Source organism: Ambystoma mexicanum, chromosome 3p (genome assembly GCF_040938575.1).
Source record: "Ambystoma mexicanum isolate Mex_15411 chromosome 3p, UKY_AmexF1_1, whole genome shotgun sequence".
NCBI classification, from domain to species: Eukaryota; Metazoa; Chordata; class Amphibia; order Caudata; family Ambystomatidae; genus Ambystoma; species Ambystoma mexicanum.
In genome coordinates, this window is record NC_090925.1 from 843,253,274 (window position 1) to 843,279,131 (window position 25,858).

Below are 25,858 nucleotides of genomic sequence, written 5' to 3' on the forward strand. Positions count from 1 at the left end.
ATAAAAGGTCCCTCTGTCTCTAAATGACTCGGATTTCTCTCATATTTTCTTCTCCCGTATCGGCTAGTGCTCCGACGCGGCTCTTCGTTGCACGTGCACTGTACAAAACACCAAAGATCAAATAAATACACATGTTCCATCATGTATCTTTCCTTGGCGCTTTTAGCAGCTAGTGAAGTCACGGCGCTGCATGGCATGAAAGATACAAATTGAATCTCAACAAGCCATGACACAAGTTCTTTTATTTTTAATCTGGTGCACGCTGCCACAGGCTGTACATAGCATGGGTTACTGTGACCCAACACGGTTGCCCTCTATGTATCGTCCCACACTAGATGAAAGGCTGAATTTGCATCTCCTGGATTCAAACATGACATCTGCAAATTACACACAGATTTTTTCAGGAGGCACATTAACCGACTGAGCTACCCCCTTCAGATTGAAACCCGTGACCTTCAGGTTACACGGCAGGCACTCTCCCTGGCATGGGATCATCCCGCTGTTGTATTTTAAGCGATTGGACCCTGTACCCTGTACCCTGCGGGCAGTGGTCGAAGTGAGCAGGAGCGGTTTGGAGCGGTGCTCCTCTACTATTTTAATTTAAGTTTTACTGCTCCTATACTTTTATTTTAAAAAGATGCACTGCACGTTCCCTTAAAGAGCAGGTGCATGCGTCTGTTTTTGTTATTGTGTGTGGGAGGTGGTGTATTGATGGGGTTTGTGGGGATTGGCTGCAGGCTAGCAGGGAACATAGTTCCACACTTCTTTTCGTACACTTCGACCACCGTCTGCGGGTTACACCGAGGTCCATCTATGTAGTGTGTTTATGAAAACACTGCACTTTCCTAGAAGAATCAGAACATACCACCTGCAGGGTACAGCAACTTCTATACAGAATATGCATCAGCCTGGTGAGCTAATGTAATATGACCAGCATTTGGAACATGTGCCCTGCTGGGTGCACGTTGGCCTGTGAGTGACAGCTGCGTTAACCCTCAGAGCTATCCTACTGACTGTGATTGGAACCCCTGACCCTCCTTACACACAGATCTCTGGAGCGGGTGCATTAGCAAACTGATCTATCTTCTCCTTGCCTCGTTATAAGTATGGCGATAATGGTCAAATCCTTTGGTGTTTCAAATACCCCCTAATTGTGAGTCTGGAATCGCATGAGGTATTTACCCGGGATATTTACCCTGTGTGGCGCATAGAAAGTACTGCATTTGAGTAAATGACCCATATTTGCCGTCCGATGGTATTTCGCATGCCACATTTTTACCGCTGCCACAAACTTTTTGGTCTGCTCTCTCTACTCAGCTTTTTTAGAACCCCTAAAATTCTTCAACGGTTCCCAAATCCAGTCTCTAGATTTCTTTCTCCCCATTCCTTCCTCACTTTGCTCCCCCCGCCGCTCCCGCCTTCTCGTCAGCTGCCACAGGCAGCCGCTTTGCCAGCCGTGCCCTGGGACAGAAATAGGCCGCAGGTGCTGAGTGGTGGGTGAGGGGTGCCGGGATTCCTGCTCCAGACCCCCTCACTCCGGACCAGCTTCTCCACCCCACAGGCGGCTGCGACCTCGAGTCCCGGAGCGGGAGAAACCCACGCAGATTTCAGGTGATATTAATAATGACTATGAACCGAATATGTATACAGTGGTAGCGTCCGAGAGCAACAGGCTATGAAGGGCAGTCGTGAATGTCGCCAGGCCAAGGCCGTCGCCTCTGTACAGCCCAGCAGGGTGGGGGCAGAGCTCCTCCAACCTCAGGAACAGCCTTAGGCGAGACCAACGGTCACTCGCGGCTCTACTGGCCCTACGCAGATAGCTAGCTGCTTTGCTGGGGGCTTAGATACACCCTGTCTTGTCTGTACCCCACTAAGAAGCGTTTCAACTCTTTTGAGACAGTGGCATCACTACGGGGGAGGTTGGGGGGGGCGGGCCCTCCCCTGTGAAACCCTGTACCCCCTCTTGTGCCCCCCTACCTAAGACGTGCAGTGACTATGTTCTCCCCCTGCTTTTGTCTGTGCCCCCCCTACTTTTGTCTTTGGCCCCCTCTGTGCCCCTCCTAAATTTGATTCCTGGCGCTTTTGAACTCAGAGTTTGAAGGTTGTGGCGGCAGAGTGTGAAGGGGTTGTGAGCAAATGCTTTAAGCTATGGAACCTGCGTCATATAAGCCATAAAGTATATTCATAAAACAAATACGCAGGGATCTTGTTTTGTGTTGGCAATCAAAAGGCTGTGGCTTTTTATCAAACATAATACTAATAAAACCAAATGAGTATTATGGATATTTCCCAACCAAACAGGTGTGCAGTGTTACCTCAGTTCTGTACTTTGGGGCACTTGGGCCAGGCACTGGAAGTTGGCCTGCTTTACTCACAGGGTGCCCCCAGCGTGAGCTCCCAGGTCCGTGTGTTTGGGACCTGTACTTTGTCTGGTGAGCACTGCTGTGCCTGCTGGTAGTTTCCTTCCTGGGCCATGCCGCCACACATCTGTGGGCCCAAGGCCACTCGGGGTCCCCCAAAGACCCTTGCTCTATATGCATCGCCTTGCTGCTAATAAGTTCAGGATCCCTGTGTGAAATCGTTCCACCCTTTTTTCTCACATGTGGGTTCTGTCTTTGTGGAATAGGTCCGGGTCAGAAAAAAACGATACTCCTGTGCCTGATTAAATCCAGTCCCCTTTTTCTAGCTTGTGTTTAGCTTTCTCCTAGCTATGTCAAGGGCTCTGTTTGATGATGCCCCTCTCCATATTTTTTTGTACAACATTTTGGACATAAATATTTCAGTGTCTTTACAATTTCTTGGTATCCCTCTAAGGGGTATGTCTTGTGTTAGTTGTCGCCTTCCTATATTTACTAGGTCGTTGCCCCCAGGTGCATTACAAGGTATTCTAGGGGTCCCTGAATCCCACCAGGTCTGCTAGTCTCTCATGTCTGTCCTTCCATTTCATGCCCCCGGTGACCCACCAGGACGTGATAGTGTTTTTAAAAAGGTAGTTTATCTCTGGTTTCCTCGGTCCACATTCCTGTCCTGCCCACAACGGAATGCCCCACGATCCAGGCCGATTTGTAGGGGCCTTCTTCATCTGCTGAGAGGTATTTGTTAAATTAGTTCTGGCCTTATGAATCTTTTGACACACCCCGATTTCAATTCCCCTATTTCCTTGACCCCTTGTGGTCCCATGCCCCCACCCCATGGCGATATGATCGCTCCTATTTTGAAAGAGTGAGTTCCATATTCTGTACTGTGCCAGCCTGCCATGCTGATGGCTTTTTTTTCAGGATGGCCTGAAACTAAAAACGGCTCAGGGCCTTCCGTCCCAGTGTACCAAGAACTGGCCTCCTAGGTGGGGGCGGTTTGTAAGAAAACCATTTGCGATGCATGTCGGGCCATAGACCCCATCATCGATGACGTACAGGTTGATTACCTCCCTTTCACGATTTTTGTTTTTAATGTCATGCAGTCCCGCCCCATGAGCACATCTAACATGGCTAAACCATAATAGACACTTATATTAAAAGCTATAATAAACTATCAGCTTGCTGACCACCAGGGCCCTAAAGTGAGCCAGCGCCAAAGCTGCCCTGAATAACTTGCTCTCATATATGTGTGAACATATTTCTCCCAGTTTTAGCATTAATGTTTTGAGTTTTTCAAAATTTAGGGGCCGTCTTCTGTCCTTTGCTGGCCCCTCTAGTTTGCCCCAGCCCTTGAAAGCAGAATCTATCAGTGCGCTGTGTGTTGGGTCTTTTCCTCCGGCTATTCTTACAAAATATGCTATGACTGAAAGGTGCATCCTAGCCCATGCTTTCTTCTTCTTCTGGCTGTAAGCCCATGCCACAAATTAGTTGACCTCTATCTCATTCATGTCTTCTGTGTTTGCACTGGACAAAAGCATGAATGGCAATGACCCTGGTGGTGTCATATGCGGTAAAATTATGTGGGATCCTTTGTGCAAGCTCGCAGGTCTGTTTTTATTTTGGTTATTTTGTACGAACCTCAGGAAGCATCAAAGCACCGTGCATCAGTATAGAATTAAGCAATCTCCGAGCTTGGGGGTGGACATTGGTGGAAATGGTTCACCAGCCCATTGGCTCAAGCCTTGCTGAGGGCGGGCTCAGGGCCATTATTGGCTGTGGCCGCTGCTGAGCAGGGGTTAACGCTATTATAGCACCCTTGGATTTTTCCCGGGCTGCGAAGGGTATGGAATATGTTGACTAATGCGATTACATTTGATGAAACGGCAGACACGGGACCACTGCTCTTCCATCAAAGTGAAGCATGTGGCTGGCAAAGGTGGCCACCATGGAAATCCGAGCCACTACTTGCTTTCCGTGCTGGCGTAAGTTTCATGGTATACAGTGAGGCGGACGCGGGTTCGGGACTCAGCAGCATGAACAGGTGAGTGAGCAGGTTTATAACCTTGGCACTCAGCCATGTGGTGTGCCACCCCTTTAAGAAAGTATGAGTCCCTGCCAGGGCTTGTGTGTATGTCATATGTCTGTGACCAGGTGACCAACACAATAAAAAGGGATGAGTGGTTTCCCGCTCATCAGTCAGTACCAACTGACCCCTGCCTCCTGTGATCATTGCAGCGCTGCTCCAGCGGGACCTGTTAGGAAGATGGGCCTGCCCTGCAGGGCCCATCCTGAAGACAGTCCCCCTGCAAGGCAATGCTGCCCACCTGTAATAGCAGAGCCCCTGCAGGGCAACTCTGCATGTGTGTGCCGGTGCCCCTGCTGGGCAACTCTGGCTGCGTAGGCTGTAATGTCCTGGGTAACCCCCCAGGCCATGGTGCGCCAAGTGACCACGGGCTGACAGGGTGCCCCATGTCCTTGTGTGTTGGCTGGGTGACCCCCAGCAATGATGAGCCTGTACCCCTGTGCCCTGGGGGTCCAGCCACAACAAGCCACGTCCCCGAAACGGACCTAAACACATTGACATCCATCGGGACATGCATGCACTTTATTATCATGACAACGACATTGGCATGTCGCAGAGATGACTTTGGCATGGCGCAGAGATGACTTTGGCATGGCGCAGAGATGACATTGGCATGGCGCAGAGATGACTTTGGCATGGCGCAGAGATGACTTTGGGGGAGGCCGTATTTGTGGCATAGAAGGCTGCAGGTTGTATACAAATTGTCAAAACAAATCACAAATGCTACAATCTACATGATCCATTTGTTTTTGTCACAACCGTGTCATTTTCAATTCACCTTCCCCCCTCCTATTTAAGTCCAGTTCTTTGGCCAAAACTTTCCAGCCTAGTGTCTGAAAGCACCGGTCCGATCTTGAGGGTTGTCCCTGGTTGGAAGGAGCACCATTCATTGTTTATCAGGGGGGAAGTCACCGTTCTCTCCTTTAAGTGCCTTTAAGCATCCTCACCGTCTGGCTAAAGAGGGCCCCCCCTTACTACTGAGTTGGTGATTACCCCCCTTTTGCTATGAAAACCTTGCATTTGTTGTATTCTGGCCAGCCTTCTACAGCCGCTAGTTCCTTCGTGGCGTGATCCGAATGCTTGCCCTCGATGTGGCCTTCAATCTCTTGGGTGCGACGTGGCGTATCACTGCCACACTGGCTCACCTCTGAATGCTCCATGTTGTATTCCATTGCATTCCATCGCATTCCAGCTCCCGAGCCTTGCCATATATGGAAAGTGAAAGGCTCGGGAGATCGGGCGAGTGGCGGTTGGGAGCGTTGAAGGGAAGGGAGCCAGTTTAAGGTTATTGTCTCCAGGCCCAAATAAAGGAATTTACATATTACCGGCCTATCCCTCGTCATTTCATTGGCGAAGAGGACTTCCGCAAATGGGGTCGGCTGGGCCTGAGGGACTTCCTGGTAGCAATCAGCTGCGGATTGCATCCTGGCGGCTTCACAGTCCGTGACAAGCCTCACTGAGCAGGCTCACTGAACGCCCTTGTTATTCCCCACTGTGCAGACAGCAAACAATGCAAATCTAATTACCCATAAGAGGGATTGGGCACCACGCTCGTGGGTTAGAGGAAAACGTGGCAGCCATTTTAGTTTCCATTGCAACTCAGAACAATCACTGCTAATCCAAGCTCAGAGACTTCGTTGCAGTACAGGATCACTGTTTTCATGTGAACAGCTCTGTAAGTGCTAAAACCAAGCCTCATACTAAGTGAACATATAAACGGAAAGAGGATAATTGCAGCAACACGCTTGTTTTAAGGAACCATGGCAGCGGCAAGCATGGCACCACCCCCACCATGTTTAGCTGAGCCGGGCACACCTCCAATAAGATGGGACAGGTGGAAACTATTATTTGATGCCTACGTACCTATTGGCAATCAGAGGTGACAAATCTACCCCTGCCAATAACCAGGCCTTTCTTTAACATAATTTGGGTGCAGAAGGCCGCAGTGTGTATGATGGACTTCCCGAAGAGTCAGAAGCAGGTCAAGGGGACATTGATGAGTACACTATGGCAGTGCAAAGGATCCAAAACCACCTTGAACCCAAGAAGAACATCACGTTTGAAAGTCACAAATTCTTCCAGAGGTCACAGGAACCGCAGGAGCCTGTAGAATGCTTTGTGGCAGCATTGAGGGCCCTAAACCACACATGTGAGTTTGGGGGGTTGACCAACTCACTGATCAGAGACCAACTGGTACGTTGTACCAACAACAGCAGGGTACAGGAACAACTACTCTCCAAGGATGTGTCGCTAGACCAACCCATGAAAGTGGCAAGGAGTATGGAGTAAACGGCTCATTATATGAAAAGCATGAGGCCCGAAAGGCAAATTCAAGAGGTGTCAGCTATCAGGCAGCCTAAGAAAGTAAACAGCAGCAAAGAACTAACGTGTTTCAAATATGGCAGCAACATACATCTTGCAGCTAGTTTGTTTTGTCCTGCAAGGAATGTGAATTGTCTTAAATTGGTTGCATCCAACAAAATGGCTGAAATCTTTTAAATCTGCAGGGAGCTAGCCAACCCTTCCACTGTCTCCTCCTCCCCTCTTCTGTCCCAGGCCCTCTGCTACGCACTGGCCACACACTTCACCACTAAAGCTCTGGGCATCCTGAACACACTTGCTAACCTCCTCCCAACCCCTACCTCACTCCCTTGCCTCTTATTACTTCTCACCCTTCTTCTTCCTCTCTCTCCTTCTCCCGTCACACCTGAAGAAGTCACCAGAGTTGTCCGCTGCATGAAGGTCTCTTCCAAACAGGTTTCCCCTTGCTCCTCCGGAAACAATCAAGGACAACATTGGCTCTCTTGCCCCTGTACTTGCTGATCTCTGAAACCACTCTTTTGCCACTGGATCTTTCCCATCCTCCCTCAAGCACTCCCTTGTGGGCCCCCTCCTGAAAAAACCTTCAGCAGACCCTACCTGTCCAGCCAACTACCGCCCTATTTCCATCACCCCCTTACTTCGAAAATTGCTGGATAAGCTGGCATTTCCACAACTTACCTCAGACACTGAACTTGTTGGTGGTCTCCACGACCATCAATCTGGATTCCGAGCACCCAGAGGCATAGAAACTGCTCTTTTGAATACCTGTGAAGAACTGCTTGCTTCTGTGGCCTCTAACTCTCCAGCTGTCCTCATCCTACTTGATCTCTCCTCTGCCTGCGATACAGTTAACCATTCTATCCTCATAAAACGGTTCCATGATACCCATGGTATCTCGGAGCGGGCACTGAACTGGCTTACCTTCTTCCTAACTGACTGTTCATCTCAAGTCATTTTGGGCACCTTCTCCTCACCAACTTCCTTCTCCACCTGTGGTGTCCCCCAGGGCTCAAACCTCTCCCCCTGGCTCTTCAACACTTACCTTGCTCAGCTGGTACTCCTCATTTCCTCCTTCTGTGCCAAAACCTCCAGTGCTATGCAGATGACACACAACTCTTTTTCAAACTTCCTGCTGACCCTCTTGCATCTTCCATCATCCCTGACTGCTTGTCTGCCATCCAGTCCTCGTGCACTTCCAACAATCTCTGCCTCAGTGCCAGCAAGACTGAGATCATTCCCATTGGGACCCCTGCACCTTCTTTGTTCCCCTCACTCTGGCCATCCTATATGGGCTTTCCCCTGCTCCTTTTTCTGAAGCCAGAAACCTTGGAGTCATCTTCAACTCCTCGCTCTCTTTCCTCTCACACACTCAGGACATTGCCAAGAAGTCGCATTTTCAACTCTTCTTTCCCAAAGGAATTCTCCCTTTTCTCACTTTCCCCCACGAGTTCAATCTTACACGAGCCCTGGTTCTCTCTAGGCTTGACTACTGCAATAGTCTTCTTCTGAATCTACCTTCTTCCACTTTACAACCCCTCCAGCTAATCCAGAATAGGGCATTGAGACCTATCCTTAGCCTTGACCCAGGGACTCCTTCTCTTCTGCCCTAAAAACGATTCACTGGCTCCCGGTTGCAGTACGGATGAAATTAAAATCCCACTCCATCATCCACAAGGCTGTCTGGTGCCTGGGACCAGGATGTCTGCAACTTTCTCTTACTAAATATTGTCCCTGTAGACCTCTGCGGTCCTCTGGCACCAACTCTATGTGTGAAAAGTGTTTCACTAAACAGAGGGCTGGAGGCTGATCACTTCCTTCAGCTGGCTCCCTCTTATGGAACAGCCTTCCCCTTCATCTTCGTCTTCAGCAGGACTCCTCAAGGCTTTCCTTTTCACCTCCTAATTCTCTGCTAATCTCACAGTTGCTGTGATTGGTGGACAGGGCGCTTATGCATCCTTTGGGGACCTGGCCTCCCATACCCAATCGCCCCAGCCTACCTTGTAGCACTTGCCTTGGCACCCACCAGCCTCAATCCTGTTGGCTTGCACTTTCTACCCAATGCGGCTCCATGCCACATAGTACAGATGCTCGTGTGGTAGTTGGGGGGCGGGATCCCCGAGGATCAGCAGGTGGTGGTTAGGTTTGCAAGGCTATGATTTTAGAGTATGCTACCTGCCAGGGAAGCAGTATGTGGTGGCTGATTGTCTGTCGCGAATACCTGTAAGTACGAGTGAAGAGGGCTTGGAGAGTTGGAATGAGGGTGTTGTTATTGCCAGTCTGATTTAGGAAGCATAGAGTGAATTGAATGGGAGTTGTATGAGGGAGCAGATGAAGAATGGAAGTATGTCAAAGAGTGTACAGTCTCTGGTTGACCAGGCAAAGATACTTTGGACCGGAGATTTGAGGTGTGGTGGAAAGTTAAGGATGAGTGGCCTCTTATTGACGGTAGACTCAGGAAGGGGTCAAACATTGTTCCCCCGGAAGGACTAGGGCCCAAATTGGTTGAGTTAGCTCATCAAGGACACTTGGGAGTGAGCGGCACAAAGAGAAGGCTGAGGCAAAGTTTCTGATGGCCTGGGATGGATAGTATGGCGGAAAGGTTGGTCAGGGGGTGTGTACCTTGTTGTTTAAGTGATAAAACCAAAGTAGTGCATGAGACACCGCTGAGCCCCACTTTTGTTCCTGACAAACCGTGGAAAAAGGTTGCTGTTGACATCATGGGATCCATTCAGGGTTTGGGGGACGATTTGAGGTTTCTGTTTGTGATGGTTGATTACAACGCCAAATGGGTGGAATGGATTCCCACCCGGGAGGTTACGGCAAGGGACCTTGTTGATTTCCTGGAGGATGTGAGGTTTTGTTCCAATTTCATGATGACATTTCTGAATAGTTATGCCATTAAACACACTCGCACCACCCTCTACCACCATAGAGCAAATGGTTTGGTGGAAAGCGTTAACAGGTCCATCAATGGCAGTATCTTATTGAACTTAAGATGAAGGTTTCAGTGGAAAGTGGTCCTCAATCACATGTTGTGGGGTTATCTCACCATACCTCACTCTGTGACCAAAGTGTCAGCCTTTGTTTCATTGAAGGCGATGGAGTCTGGGACGAAATTGTGTCCGGGTTGGCTTGGTTTGGCCAATTCTGTTGCAGTAGACAGGAATTCCATAATGGGCTTCATCAAGAATAGTCAAAGGCATGCCAAGGAGGTGTTTTATCATGGAAAAAGTATGAAGGATTAGGTGTGAAAGGTAGGAGATTGGGTGTTGATTCGTAATCCTAGATTTACTTACAAGTGTGTGGAAATCAAATTCCTGGGTCCAAAGAGAATTTCTGCTATTAGGAATGGAGGTGTAATAGTTGAGGGTGGCGAAGTGTGGTCATTGGGCAGGTTAGTGCCTTGTGATGAAGGCAACGACTATGGCAGTGTACTGTTGCTAGAAGAGGAGGGCGAAGGTGTGTCAGTAGGAACCAGTAAAGGCGATGCTGAGTACAGTCCTATGTCAACAAAAAGAGTGAGAAACGAGCCAGAAAGTATGAAGGACTTAGTGCGTGATTGAAGATCAGGAGGGTTAAGGTGTGTAGAGTTACACCTTCAAAGAAATGCATATATGTTCACCTCTCTCATAAAGAAATGTATATAGGTTCATCCCTGCCAATTGCGTCATGCTCTGTTATTGTAGCATGTTAGAATCTACCACTCTTTTCACCCTGTGGTACCTTAGATTTCAATTGTTAGTGAAGTTCTGCATTAAGACTTTTTGTTATTCATGTCCGACATCCTGTGTTGTTTTAAAGTGTTAAAAGGGGGAGATGTGCTGTATTCCATTGCATTCCATCTCCTGAGCCTTGCCACACATGGAACGTGGAAGGCTCGTGAAGACTTGGGAGATTGGGCGAGTTGCGGTTGGGAGAGGCGAAGGGAGCCAGGTAACGGTGACGCAGGCCTAACTAAAGGAACTTACATCTTACCGCTTATCCCTCGTCATTTCACTCCACCTAACTGTGCTTGCCTTTGCCCAGGGCTGCTGCTTTCTGGTGCTACCTCGCTGAGCCGGTGCAGCTCCTTTTTTCCTACTACTGCAAGACACCTTAAGATGAGTAGAAACATTTGCCAATTAGACAATACCTGAAATTATTACACTGATCCAAGGTTTATGGAGAATAACAGGCAATAGGCTTCATTAATTACAACAGATAGTTATAAACTGTGAATTTCCAAGTGTGTGCTTTTTGGCACATAGGGGTCAGGAAGAGGGATGCCCTTCCTCGCCGGCTTTTCCTCCCAGGTCCCTGTCAGCAGGACCTGTCATAATCATATTTCCAGATCTGTGTGAGTGGGACCTGTCATACCTATTTGGCAGTGTTAGTGGATTGTTTTTACTGAGAAACAAGTCAGTAAAAATCCAAAATAAATCCTCCAACCCAAGACAAATAAATCCTTAATTGGAAAAATCCCCCCCAAAAATGTAAAAGAAATCTGCAGCTTGAAAACAAGCCAGAAGCAATCCCAAAACAATACAAAAAGTGGATTTCTTTTTTACTAGGGTTGGTTGCAGGTGGTCCTCCGCATGACCAGTGCCGCCCTTTGCCCACAACTTTGTGCAGCGTTCGTTGTCTGTGTTTTCTCAGCCAATGCTGCTCTTTGCTCACTTCAAATTTTCCAACCACACCGCTGTACCTCATGCGCCATACTGCCATTTCTACTGTACTGGCGGGTGGGTGGGGTGGTTAAAAGAAATTTGCCATCAGTGGTTGTGCTCCGTGCAGAGGTCGGTGGGGAAGGTCTATTTGGGCGCCCTCGCCCCCGATATTTATAAGGCAAAATAAGCCTAAGGCAGAGCCCCTATCTGGCGCTGGGCAGCATGAGCAAACGGACTGGTTCCACCCTGCCTGGCCCAGATGGAGCTGCTCATCACCTAGCCCATCCTCTTTCTTTTGGATTTTCACACTATCCCCTTTGAAGGGACAGTGTGAAAATGCCTTCACTCATTGCATTGGAAGGGGGGTGGGTGCCTGACTGGCACCGACATCTCTCCACACTGGCCACTTGCCCCGCTGCCCTCTTAATGCCTGTAGTCCCTATCTACATTTCTGCCGCCATTCTGCAGCACAGGGTAGATGTTTCTCTTGTTCTGCCACTACATGAGTTGCCTCTGCCCTTGAGTGGCACTTACTTCTCTGCTGTGACGACCAGACTCGTTAAATACACTACTTAAAAAGTATTCTGCACCTTAACGCAGACTCTCTTCTTGCTCGACGCTGCCACACCAGAAGTGTGCTGCTGTTCCTGCGGTGTCCCTTTTGAATACGTTCAGACTTGCTACCATTGGCTCCTTCTTCTCCAGTTCAAATAATGCAGGCCAATCACTGCTGGGCGCAACCATCTTGTTCCTTTTTTCTCAATATGGTGCCGTTTCTCCCCTTTTGTATGGGAATGTGCCCTCCCCCCACTGTTTCCTCACGGGCTACGGCCAACGTTATGGGATCTACGTTAAAACGCATTCTGAAAAGCTTGAGTTTCAAAATTGCAAAGCCGATTGTGGGAATGTGCTCAATTGTCCCCCGCTTTCACTTTAATGTATGCAGGGGACACCCCTGCAACCCCCAAAGCCCATAATGCCGATCTAGGGGAGCGTAGGGCACCACCGCAACCCCAGCTCATCTAGTTTGGCATTTTGGGATTCGTCATTATCAACTATGTCGAATGCCCAGAAAACGTGCATTCGGCATTTTTGATACAATATTTTGGAGCAATACCACGTTATGCTGGTGGCCTCATTACGGTCTGCCTTCATCTCCTCATCGCCACCCGCCAGGGTCAGTGGATGGGTGAGCTGATGAGATTGCGGTGGGTTTGCCAACAGCAGCGGCAGTGCAGGGCAAGGCTGGATTGACAAGCTCACTGCCCACCATGAGGAAGCAGAATTCAGCTCCTCAAAATGCAAGTGGGCACTGTTAGATTCGACCCAATATTCCCAAAAAACTGACTGGCTAGTACCACGTGTGGCACGCTGATTAAATGACTATGGAAAGGAAAAGTCGAACTACAGTAGCATTTATTACCAGCGGATCATTTAGGGTAGCAGGGAATAGTTAACATTTACAGTTTGTGGGAACATGCAACAGTCTGAAAGAGGGAACTGGTGGAGCAGGCAGTTGGCCTGTAAAGGTGGCTCATCAGGGGGGATACTGGGCTGGGTGGTGGTGTATCTTACAGGGTGTGGAGAAGGTGCTCCTTGAAGAAAAGTTCATGGTAAAACTCTGTGGGCAGCATTCATGTAACCCTGAATCAAGCCTTCTTACGTTCATCGTATAGCGCCTCCATGCCCGCGGGCTGCAGTGCGCTCTACAAATCCAAAAAATAAAGAAAATAAAGAAAAAATAAATGGTCCTTCAGTGAACAAATCAACAGCGATGCAGAGTTTCACCAAGCAATGTTCAAGGTGTACATTGATTAAACTAAGGGCTCCGGGTATTGACCCTATTCTGCCCAGGAGGGCTATATTATCATCAGATACAATTGAACGGATAAGTCAAAAAAGCACCTCCCCTTACAACTCATTTTTGGTACCCAGATAGCGTAAATAACATCTGGTCTCACTCCTTAGTTGTTGTGATCATTTTCATTTAACTTTTAAACACCTATACATATTTGCTAGTTAGAACAACACAGAACACCAGTTTTTACACATACAGCAATACATATTGCAAAAAATGTATATAAGCAAGTTAAATTCCTTGCAATACAGTATACAAGATAAACACAATACATGTCACTTAGTCTTTAGCTACAGTGTTACAACTGTTCCACTGTTCACAACTGTTATTATATGTAGCCATTGCACTTTTTCATGTAATATGACCCCCGCCGTGCTTGATCTCGACAGTACAATATGTATTGTGTTGATCTTGTACACTGTATTGCAAGGAATTTAACTTGCTGATATATATTTTTTGCAATTTGTATTGCTGTATGTGTAAAAACTGGTGTTCTGTGTTGTACTAACTAGCAAATGTGTATAGGTGTTTCAAATTTAAATGAGAATGATCACAACAACTACGGAGTGGGGCCAGATGTTATTTACGCTATCTGGGTACGGTAAATGAGTTGTAAGGGGAGGTGCTTTTTTGACTGACCCGTTCAATTGCACCTGATGACAAGGTGTACATTGGACAGTATGCTCGGGCAAGGTAGGAAGGCAAGCTATTGTGACCACTAATGTATTATGGTGCCCTGGAATGGGTTCCAAGATATTGCCCCCTAAAGACATCACCTTATAAAATAGGATATGGCCCACCAGGGACTTGGGCCATGCAATCAGCCCTGTATATTGTGATCATATGTTCTGCATAGCATTAAATGACACATTTCATATTTATTTTGAACAGCTATCAGAATTGGCTTGGTTCCCCCCACCCACCCGCACCACCTCACCTTCAAGCAACCCCATCACACACTTCATACACGTTACTCAACCAACTCAGACTGGTAGGAGATCCTGAGAACTATTGGTCTTCCGATCCCCCACACCGTACCAGGACTGCCCCGCTCAAATCTCACATTGGAAGGTGATGCGGGCAGCCATTATATTCCTTCAATCAGCCAGGGCCGTTCCCTCACCTCTGCCTCAGATACACACCTTTACTTCCCACCAGACTTTAGGAGTGCAGCAATCACCCACAATGTTCATCAGCTCTACCAGAAAGGTTGTGTAAATGACAGTCACGTGCACCTCCCAATAGTGCACAAAAGTCATGAGTAATCTGTGGTCCCTTTCATTGGGTGGAAGATAGAGTAATTGACCAACTCTCAGAGAGATCTGGGTGTGGTGACCAAGGCAGCCTTGATATTTAACTCTTGGAATGTTTATAAACCATTCTTATTGGACAATCCGGAAGCTACACGAACCAGAGTAGCCCGCAGATTGCTCTGAATGCCACATTTCAAGCCTACCGGCAGTGCAGAGTGTACCCACAGACAATTCTCCATGACTGCCCAGGCAGATTTAAATATTATCAACAGCCCCCCTGCGAAATCAGGTTAATCTAAATACCAAAAGCGCAGTGGCCATTTCTTTCAGGGAGTGGAGAACGCCTGTTATATAGGCATATAAAAGCATTACTTACATCCACAATTTATCACTTTTTGACTTTTTCTTCTCTTGAAAAAGCGGCACGGGTTATACCTGCTCCATTTAGCTTGCCCTCGGGCCTTACCAGGCGTTGTAGTCTTATAGACCATGTTAAATGTGCTTGCTGTGGAAGGGTCTTTAATTCAGTCTTCAGAGTCCATAATACTCTGTATGGCCCTTGGGCCAGGTCTACAAAGCTCAATTAGCGTGTAGGGATTATAAGCCGGCCAATCGGCTGCCACGAAACGTCGCCTTCATCTACCGGAGAAAGCCCACATTTCATGCCGACAGCTGGTGCCATTTCTCCAAACACCTTGTACCACTGTCCGGACCATGCGTGCTACTCCATCCTCTTGCATCACAACTGCACCTCTATTTCTTGGCTATGGAATTGGGGTTACCCTCGGAGCACCATGGTCTGTCTCCATGGCAGGTACGTTTTTTTCCTATCTTCCACTGATTCATAGCTGCATGGCTGTCATAGCCCATGTTTTTTGTTCTTTTGAGCTTGCCCGTCACATCTCAGGTGTTTTGCCCGGAGTGCTAATAGCAATAATATTTCTTTTCACTGGCCTTTTCAAAATGATTGTATCACACCTATTAACGTGGTCTGAGGGCCATTGCCACTTGGAGAATTGGCCCCCAGGCAGAAGCACTATTACTCAAATAGAATGATATGATACGACATTTAGAACGTGCCTATACACAAGTGTTTCAAGGCACGGCGAGGCAAGAAACAAAGGGAGGACAAAGACCACGATATTACTTGGCCAAGTGACATTGAGATTGCGCAAGTGCAGGGGTCAGGGGAGGGGTAAAGTGCCAGGGGAGAGGGAGGAATGGTAAGTGCAGGATACAGGATCAAGTAGTGCGGCCAACAGGTGGCAGTGCGAGGTTAGGTGCAGACAAGCGACTGGTAAGTGCAGAAAGAGACTGTAGGTTTACAGATACAGACCCAAGTGCAAGGGTTGCCGGGAGGCAGTGCAGGGGTGCAACTGGGCGGGTAGGGACCTGGGCCTGAAGTTCAGAGGGTAGCCAGGTGACCAGTGCAATATCAGACAGGAGAGTCAGGGAAGAGGACGAGAGAAGGCAGAAGCAAAGAGGAAAGTCTTGAGTTGCTGCCGGAACCGGAGATGGTTCTGCTCAAGTTAATACCATAATCTGCAATGGATGTAAATACACTGATCTCCAAGACCAGTCCTCAATAGCAAAATTAACCCCATGGTTTTTGGATAGGAGCATAGCACCCATATGAATACATTTGGACCGCAATTTGAGCATGCCGATGCATGGGGTTCTCGTGAATTTGTACAGAATGGTTCCTGCCCTTATGGTAAGGGTCCAGGATGATGATGTGAAGGGTACCTAGTCCATTAGTACATTGTTCTGCATCAGTGATAGGGTTCCCTGCTTTAGCCAAGAAGTTAGACCCATTGAACTGCCATGTTTTCCTGCACTGCAGCAAGGGGTTGGCCACAATGTTGCAGGGGGTGCAGGCGCATTAGAACAATGTGAGCTCCTACACCAGTACCTTGAGATTAGACGCCATGATTTAAGGTGCCCTAGCCCATTCGCACTGCGATTGTTCCTGCACTAATGCCAGGTGGTTGGGCTCGATGATTACAGGTGCCCTAGTACATTTGACATATAGACGGATTTGTTGCTAGCACAGTGCAGTTGCTGCAGTTACCAGGAAGCACTGGGGAAATAGTCCAAGGATGCTTATTGCTGAATAGCAGGGGCTGGGCAGCATGATACAGGAGTTCTTACATTAGAATTTTAAACAGAAATCTGCAATGGGTGTAAATGCACTGGTCTCCAAGACCGGTCCTCAATAGCAAAATGAACCCCAAGTTTTTTTTGGAAAGGAGCATAACACACATCTGAATACATTTGGGGAGATTCTCAAACAGTAGCGCAAATGAAAGGATCATAGAGAATGCGCCTGTTGGGGTTTGGCCAGTTTGACTGGAAATATTTAACCGTATGGCCTAGTTGACCGAATTTAGACTGTACGAAATGATCGTACAGCCAAATATTCAGTCAACTGGGCCACACGGTTCCATTATAGCAAACACGGGGAACAGGGGTTGCTGGGGTGCCCCCGATCCCCTTGCTTGCTATAATGGGATAGGGGGTTGCGGGGGTGTCCCCCGCTTCTGGGACATTGGAAGCTGGGGACTTTAAAAAAAAAAACAGAAAGGGATCCTGCGGCGTCAGTTCTGACCCGCATTGCAGGGACGTAACTTGCGCTGCAGGGTAAGAATGAAGGCAGCCACTGAAATGTAATTGGAGGTAGGGTGGGGATGTATTGGGGGATGGGACGAGGCATGGATTGGTTGCTTTTTGGCCGCTGCAAAATTGGGTTCGCGGCAGTGCTGACTACGGTCAGTTCTGCCGTGAACAATTACGCCGCGATCAAATCATATCAATCGGCCTGTTGTCTTGATTACCTAGTTTGGTCGAAGACTCTCCTGGAATGGCGTCGGGGACACCACTGGGAATACTTCTAAGTGGCATTCCCCAACACTAAACTTTAACCCCATCCGTGGTTTACACAAGGAAGCACTCCTATGCAAAGAAGTCCTTGCACTCAAGAGGGAGGAGTCCAGTCTGAGCTGCCTGGCCACGTCCCAACTGCACGTAAACATGTCAGGACATGTTTAAACTTTTTGGGCCTGCTCTTGAAATATTCCAGACATTATGCTGTTGAATGTTGTGCATTTTGTCTTGTGCTGCACTGCACATTGCATCCTTAGATGGCGGAGAGCGATAAATCTGTCCCAAAGATGATATGGTGCTTATCCCAAAGTGATTTATACAATGCTTTTGCTCTGGCTGCTAAAGGCTGTAAACTGGTTTACATTTCCCTGAAATCTAGGATTTAATGAATAGGAATTAGGATTGACTTTGTGCCCTAATCTTGTCAAATTGTGGTGCCTGAAGAGCCTGTAAATGTGCCTTAAAAAAGGCACAATATAAGCCAACGTCTGATAAATGCAGGGAGTGGGCACGGAGGGGTCAACGGCCGAGGAGGAGTAGATGCCAGTGTGAAGGAGTGAGCCTCGTCGGCAGTGGTTAAATGTTTCGTGCAGAAAGGACGCAACACCGTACTGGAGCAGGACCTTCACTTTATTCCTCTCCTTACACTGTACTTACAGGAACTGACATCCCACACAGAAAACCCCCAACTCCTCCCTTTCCTTCCGCTGTCTGCCCGGTGCCCTCCCTGTGCCTTAAAGGCACAGAGTTGTGTAACAGGAGTCAAAGTTGTAAATGCTCCAATGGCTATTAAGATGGCGCAAAAGGTCAGTAGAAATGCCACATAAAAGTATGAAACATAGCCCGCAAAACTCTTAACTATACTCCCAAAAACAGTGAAAATGCCAGCAAGAGCTGCATTCATGGACTCAAAAATTGTAAATCTGGCCGTACAAATGTATACAAAATACCACAAAGGAGTAGTAAACATGTTTTTATTCGGTTTATTCAATGTTTTATTGAATGTTTTATGCTGCTTCAAAGCACTTTAAGTACATTCATGTAATCTAGAAGTGCTGGGGCCGCTCTGCTGGTCTTTGGGGTGGGCAACAAATGCGATTTGTTGGAAGCCCGGTGGTCACTCCATTAGCAATGCTGTGTTTCATATAACCTGCATTATCTCTTGAAATATGCCAGTAGAAGAAGCCCTGTTGTTGAAGAAGCCACACCAGATGTGTACACTAGTCACGAGTGGCATGGTGTGGTGGCATGGTCTCTCAGCCCCACCCTGCACCCTGGGGGCTTTTCACCAAATGCAGTTAAGTGGCCACGTTGATTTGGGTAGGTACCAACCATTCAGGTGTTCAACTTTTGCACCGGTACTTAAAAGTGGCAACTTGAGTTGCCACCAGGTTCCCTGCTTGTGTAATACGGAACACAGTAAACAGGTTTTGTTTACCCCAATCCATATTCGATCAATATTTCTGCAGTGAAGCAAAAAACAAAGCACTATGTTTTTTTTAACTATGCGTTGCTGCACCATAAAAAGAAAGACTCTGGGGCTCATTATGAGTGTGCCGGGTTGGTAAACATGCCAGAAAAGTGCTGGTTATACCGACTTTGGAATTTTTACCAGACTGGCACACTCTGAGTTTGCCGCTAGGTTCTCTGATTCACTCAGCAGCCTTGACCTAGTGGTAGTTCAGGCCCTTACCGGCAAATAATTGCTGCAATCACTGGCATCATTCCATGGTGTCCTAATTACTGGTGTGTTACTGGCAAACCCGTAAGGAACCCCTATGCCTCAAAAGTCTCCTCTTGAGCATTGGCAAGGTGGAGCAGCATTGTTTTTGTTGCTTAATGCATAAACAGAAAACAAATTTAAAACACTGTTGTCCCATTTACTCTATTCCCCATCATTATGGCAGAACAAATGGGTAAACCAATGTTGCTACATTGCAAATGGCCTGATTAGTTACTGGAAATCTTCATTATTTCGAGTATTCCTCGTCACAGTCCTTACTCACTTACTCTACAGACAGGTGTGTGACAACTCTGCTAAAAAATGTGCTTCCTAATTTTTTAGACTTTGCCCCGAAACTTGGTATAAAAGCATCAGCCTCTCACCAAGACTTCCTGTTTGATTACCAAGGGGTTTAAAAGCACAATGGGCCACAAAGGTGACTGTGACGAGGAAGACTTGGACTTGCAGTAATGTAGATCACCGGTAAGTAATCGGGCCATTGCCTCCTTGTTCGTCTTCCGCACCACAGTCCTGACACTACGAGGATGTATCAAGCCGAAACTATTAAATTGTTGGACATCCAATTAAAGAAAAATGCCAAGTAGCCATTACCTTTTGAAATGGTCTGCACTTACCCAAGCATCAGAATCACAGAGTGGTGAACGTCAACAACACCCTATACATCTTATGATTGTCAGCATGACGACTGCCTTCATAAATGTATCCATGAACTAGAAAACGAACTCAAAACAATTAATGACATTTTCCATTTTTCAAACTCAATGGGCAAGGCACTGCTGCCATGATTTCTCCTAAGCACTGGCAGCATTTGGTAGCTCAATAACACCTAATGCTCTGGAACATCCATACAGTTCTTTACTGTAACTTAAGGGCTGCCTTCCTCGATTTCCACGTGTCTATAGGTCTGCAGGTCTAAAACACAGAACTCTTACAAAAAGAACATTCATACCATGCATATTTATGCTTCAGGAAGGTTGAAAGGCAAAGTCAGCACTAACAGAGTTAAAAAATGCAACCTGAATATTGAATACCAATTTTGCAACAAGTGTCCAACTCCCTGGGCTACTGCCTCTGTCCTGGACCATTGAGGCCTTTCCCAGGAACTAAGCACAGCCCAATTTACTACACACAGAGTTAACTCGAATCTTTAAATGTATACTCTAGCACTGACACCCATCTAAAAGTTAATCTTGTTAATTGGATGCAAAGGAGAAGGGTGCACAGTTTCAGGATTCAGCCCTGTGTGGGTGTTAAACTTCCCATATGCGAGGCTCATAGTCCAATGCTCTAACCACTGTGCTATACAGGTTTTCCCAATGGCAGCAAAAGAATGACTTAATAGTAGAATTATATTTTATTCATATTGATTTATATATACATTCATATATAATTGTTAAACCTTTTTTTCTTTACTGAAGACAAGACCTGCGTTCGACATTCATGTTTGTATTACATTAACTGTTTCTTCAAAGACATTCATAGCCTGAAACACATCAAACACATTTCAGTAAGAAGTAAAGGGTAAGATAGATAGCGTAGGTTTTATCATCCTAAACATGAATTACATTTTAATCTGTAGGGTTGCCCAGAAGGCAGCTTGATTCCCAGATGCATTTCAACTTCTGTAGTTGTCCGGATACCATCGCAACCAGAAAGAAACTTCCTTCAAAAAGACACAGAGTTCTGTCAGCACACACAGAAAGCACAGCCTTTCCCTGTTGCTGGGAACTGAATTCCACATGTATGTTGCGCTGAAGAGTCCCTTTGACCAGCTCCCTCATGTAATTCAGATCTACCTGGGACCAACTGCAAAGAAATAAAAGTATAACAACAGAGGAGTGAAGATTGGAGAGAGGGACATTCTCCGACAGACACAAATGACAATACACTGATACATTCAACATTCTAAATGTGTCGTAAAAATGATTCCCGACATGTTTCTGTTCTTCCAATTCCTCAAAGGGTGAATATTCTTCAGGGGAATCTCTGTAAAAACTGACAGTTTCTCTCTACGGTGTTATATAGCAGTACACACAGCAGGTGGGTAGTCCTGGGGAATTGTGTGCCAAATTTCTGTTAGTAGTTTGAGGCATATTCGAGAAACAACCAGGAATACATGAAATGACCAACACAGACCTTCCAAGTTCTGAGTGCATCATCATTTATTTTAAAACAAAGGAACAGTTAAATATCTGTGTACTTATATTTGTATATGTTTTATACATCGTTCAAGTTAAAACGTTTGCACAGCAGTACATGCTTCAATTGGGAGGCTCAAAATAACAGGTGTGCCCAGCAGTGCCTGTCTCTGAGTGGACAAGGGATCAACAAGATCTTTATGAAGTACAGGAGAACTGGGGTCCCCAGCAGTACCTGTCTCTGATTAAGGTTGTCTCTCCTAGAACCACCCCTAGATCACTGCTGTGCACCACTGGGGGCCTGGTTTCACATTCTAACAGGTATCCATACAAGGGTTTGGATGGGGGAGAAGCAAGAGGTAATGTTTGGCTATCTGTACCCTTATTTCAGAGGCTCACAGAAAGCCGGGGTAGCTATATCCTGGATGCAGGAAAACCACCTTTTAGTCACAGAAAGAAAATAATTTTGAACATGCAGAGATGTGCCCTTAATATGTTAAGAGTCACCCATGCATGAGTGCATATTGAACATAATCCTATGGCCCAAAAGACCAGGGAATATACTAAAAGGGAAGAACATATGTAGAACAGAAAGCTATCCACAGTCATGACCAACAGGTTCAATGCTACTTACCTATGAGATGCTGGAGAGGAGGCACATGTGTACCTGCCTCCAGAGGAGAGATACAAAACAGGAAGTCTTGTGAGTCATAGAACCTTCTATACCCAGCGCATGGAAGGATTAAAAACATGGGACAACTATAGCTTTTTTTTAGGAGATTTGTGATTCACCTGTCTCCTGCATGAGGACTTACCTTGTAGAGTAAGTACTGTGATGAGGAAGATGGATGAAGACGTAATGTACATTACCCTCAATGATGCATAGTGCTCCATTGCTTCCTAGGTAAGTTTGCACTATACAAACCCCTAAACACAAATATAAAATGTAAAAATAAGTGCAGTATGGCTTGGAGAAAAAAAAACGTGATCTATACAGTATTACACAAGCAGTAAAGCTGGTGCTAGGTGCATTTGCTCAGGTCCCAGCCCCAGTGTCAATTCAAATCAATGTATTCTCTGGTCATAGACCCATATAACTGGTACAACTCATTCCATATCATGCTGCTTAACATTCTCAAAAGTCAATGAAAATAATATAAGAAACCCCTGAGTGGATGAACATTTACACACTAGGTTATACTGAGGAATGACCTAAAATGATGGATTTAGGTAACGACTTTCAACTCATTGTATGATAGCCCCCCCCATTTACTATCCAGTGGCAGATTAATTGTAACGGGGAAGATTGGGTTTCCTGCGACATTTGAATCAGATTACTTAGACAAGAGGTGATTGATTCAGCTTACCTTATTGTTTTGAAGTTGTTGTAAGTGTTGATTGCAAAAGAATTATCCCTATGCGACATTATCCTTAATGGCTCTTTATGATGATTTTCAGAATGCATAAATATTGAATACCCCTGAAGAAGAGAATTGCTTCTCGAAACACGTTGGGTTTGGTTGCTTTTTGTTTGAAAATTAAACTACATGTCGTATGACACTTGAAATTGAAAGTCTAAAGGAGTTGCTTATCATTGTATGACTATTTCATTCATCACTATTGACACTGTTGTTCTTTCACTTACTACAAGTGAAATTACTTCAGTACAATTTGGCTTTACAGGCCACAGATAGTGTGCAGGGGACGCGAGTTCCCAATGCTGGGAACCCTTTTCTCTTTCTATACAGTCAGCATTTGCTCAATAATTGCTTTCTCTACTGCTGTGCACTTTTTAAAAATACAATCCAAGGAGTTCTCAGTTCTGTTTTCATAAATTGTGTAATGCTTACAGCAGATAAATACGAAAAACAAAAAGAAGGCATCTTTCAAATACTGAAAAATTCAGATAGTGTGCAGGGGACGTGAGTTCCCAGTGCTGGGAACCCTTTTCTCTTTTTATGTCGTTATAGGGTCTATGTGTCAGGACCTTGTTTTCTTCTCTGCACCTTGACTGAGTTTCTTAACTTATTACCAGACATAATGCTCTAATAATTACTCCACAAGCTTACTTATATGTATCTCTTATAGATAGGTGTCCTGTGGTCTAGATTTTTTCCAAATACTGACTATACACAGACTGAGCCGAGAGAGCAAAACCTTATCTGCCAACTTACTTAGGAGGGCATTGACAGGGCATCTGCGCACCCTGCTGGCATTAGTGAACCTCTATGCCAAAAGGGCATTCCAACATACCACAGGACGGTTCCATGGAATGACACAGCCAACAGTCTCTGTGGTGTCCATCTAGGTGCTGGCTACATGCCTGCCCCATCCAGCCCAATGACACACCTCCCGTCCCACAAAGCAGCAGGAGAAAGATGAAGCCAAGGTCAGTCTCCTGGCAGTGATTGGCTTCCCTAATTTGCTGGGGAACTGCAGTGCGCACGCAGAGCCTTTGCCCACTCACCCCACTTAAGAAAGGGTTTGCTCTGCAACCGAAAACACCATCACGCCAGGTGTGAGAAATGCCGTTCCTGTACAGAAAGTATGCAAAGGAACGCAAAGGCTTTGGTGCGCTATGCATGGACCACAGCCTGACTGTGTCCTGTTTCATTCATTAAGGTTACACAGGTACAATGTGAACGATATACCTTCATGGCTTCTATTTTGGTAATGGGGTTAAAGGGCATGCTATGCTCTTTAAAGAAGTGAGTCGGCAGCGGAAGTCTGCCAACAACGATAGTACAGGAATTAAGAAATAAAAGAAAAGCCCCAGCAAGGTTCTATGAAAATATGCAATCAAGATGAGTTTAAGACCCTTGGAACGTGTATTTATGGCTCCATGGGATTACACCAGAATAATTCTGAGTCTAAATAACCAGACAAACCCAACAATTATCTAAAACTGGGAGTTTACAACAAACATCAACAGACGTATGCTCATTCCCAGAGTAGTGTCATACTTCGTGGCAATAGTGAAAAACCTATCAAGGGTTGGGATTGGTTATGGGAAACATCTAGATATACAATCATATAGGAGCCTGGATTGTTATTGGCTGTCCTTTATCAGATGGACAACAAATGCCTACCTCTTCAAAAATGTAATTTAAGAAAAAATAGTTACACTGTGTTTCATTGTTCTTCTACGCTATAAGGTCCTTCGTTATATGGACTAATACAATTGGTTGGAACGCTTGTACCATGTCTGGGACATTCGGTTCATCTAGCAGCACATAAGCCCAGACCCAGGTGCAAGGAGATAGGACATGAAGCTACCTCACCGCCCAATTAGCCCAGCATCTCTCATCACCCACGCCTTCTGCCATGAAATTGCCTTTGTACTTACCCTTGCAGAGTATTCTCGTCCTGGAAATGCACGGGAGTGAGGACACTCGCTATTGTGTCTGGAACTCCAAGTTCGAACTCTATTTCCTTCCTTGGCTCACGTGATAAGAGACCACAATTTCTGTCATTTTACAGCTTTTAAATGCTTTAAATGAATTAAAACTTGGCATCCTTTGTGTTCTTTTTTTAACCCTAACATGAGAGGATTCATCCTCTGCACACTCGTTCTCTTCAGAGAAGATAGGTGACCTCGATTTCTAGGATCTGGACTATAGGGCAGGCAGCATTGCCACAAATCTTTAGCGACCTGTTATTCTACTGCGACACAGCTTTCCATTTTCCCTTCATAGTTTCTGGCTTATTTATTTCATGATACCAATGTCCAGGTTCTATACAATGGCAGCTTCACCTTCATTCTATTCACTAATCATAGCTAGCACAGACAATGATTTGATTTACCTTGCCTTTCAGAGTCTGTACATTCATTGGACTTCTGTTTTCTGCAGCACTTTAACGTGTAAGCTTCATCTTTTCCACTTTAATAGTCCACTCAATTCTTTACTTCTTCATTTGTCCTCTAGGATTCATACATTGTCTTCATTCAGCATCTCGGGACGTCGTGCACACTTTCTTATAACGTCCTCAGTTGATTCTCTTAGCTCTTTCTCATATTCCTTCAGGGAGTTCCTCCTGTAGATTGTCATCACTTCAGGGGTACAAAATACTCGCTGCGGTATTGGTACGATAGCTGGTGTCAGGCAAGGCACAGTCTCATGTCTCAATACAAAGGAGGTAGGGGGGGCGGGATCTCCTGCGGATGTATACATCTGGTCCTCTACAAAGACACTCAAAATCCACAGCTGTAAGGCAAGTACACAGGTACTGGAGGCTAGTGATATATACACTCTACATGCTGAGTGTTATCATGCGGGGTGGAAGGGCGCACACAAGATTAATATTAACTGTAAAAACACAAACCAAATGTAGTTACTTTTAATTATCTTTGGGTAAGGCAGGACAGGGGTGTCTCGCTAGTCTCTAGAGCCCAAGGTACGGTCAGGGCGGTGGAAAGCTAAAATAGGCAGACACTATGGTTAGCAGCGAATTCCAGACTGGCAATAACTAAATTCCTTGTATATTACTAGATCCATCTTTTGGCAGGATATAGCACATCTTCAATTCAATCTACCCTCCAATGTGCAGAACGCAAGTGAAACAGGCCCATTACC

At 46.2% G+C, this 25,858-nt stretch overlaps 1 protein-coding gene across 1 annotated transcript in view; it reads left to right on the plus strand.

The window, feature by feature from the left end:
- The first annotated feature begins 1,468 nt into the window (after positions 1-1,468).
- Positions 1,469-25,858, plus strand: part of TRIM72 (tripartite motif containing 72) — a 105,697-nt gene continuing 81,307 nt past the window's right edge. Inside the window, exon 1 of the mRNA XM_069651951.1 lies at positions 1,469-1,611. The gene's annotated coding sequence lies outside the window, so the exon portion shown is untranslated. The remainder of the gene's footprint in view (positions 1,612-25,858) is intronic.